This window comes from Tiliqua scincoides, chromosome 6, assembly GCF_035046505.1.
Source record: "Tiliqua scincoides isolate rTilSci1 chromosome 6, rTilSci1.hap2, whole genome shotgun sequence".
NCBI lineage: Eukaryota > Metazoa > Chordata > Lepidosauria > Squamata > Scincidae > Tiliqua > Tiliqua scincoides.
Genome location: NC_089826.1, coordinates 80,258,237 through 80,259,148, shown reverse-complemented (window position 1 = coordinate 80,259,148; position 912 = coordinate 80,258,237).

Below are 912 nucleotides of genomic sequence, written 5' to 3'. Positions count from 1 at the left end.
CATTTAAAAACTTAGTGTTCCTCCCTTCCAGGAACGGCAGTGGTCTACATAGTCCAGCGATTTTCAACCTTTTCCATCTCACTGCACACTGACAAGGCACAAAAACTGTCAACGTACACCATCGGTTTTTTGATAAGTGACAAGGCACACCGTGCTGCTTACATCTCCCAATGGCTCTGCTAGTAAATGACACTCCCCCAAACTTCTGTGACACACCTGTGTATCATTTGCAGCACACCAATGTGCTATGGCACATTGGAAACCACTGACATAGTTCCTTCCTTCCTTTCACTCTTTGTATTGTATAGAATCTCTTTGGTGTTTTAAAAAATTCTGCCTCAGTTTTATTGTAGCCTATGATTCCAACAATAAAACCAAACTAACCTGATGTGTAGACATTTGGCAAGTGACTCTTGTCATCTCTGCTGTAGGAAGTTGTGAGCTAGTAAACCATCTGACCGATGATATGTTAGCAATTTGAGTTTCATCTCAATTCAATTTTTGCAGTTACTTAAGGGTGAAATTGTATACATTCTAGCTTAGAAGCAAATTCCTGAAATTGGAACTGACTTATTAGCAAATGGAGTTAGGATTAGGCTGTATGACCTAGGTACCTTATAGTGATTCTGCAAGCAATTTTGCTTGTGCAGATCTGAGTAGCCCTGTGGGGTGGCTGGGCATTACTCAGGGTAAGGGAATAAATATTCCCTTACTTTGAATTGTGCCACAGCCACATCTTAACCTGCACTGGATACACTTGGCCTGCCTACACCAGCACAGGATAGGATTGGGCTACCTGAAAAATACCACTAGCTGGGTACAATAATGACAAGACAATGCTAGCAACTTGTAGACTCTGTTGGTAAGATAATATTCAGTCAACATTTTAAAATTACCCATTTCTTTGCAGTC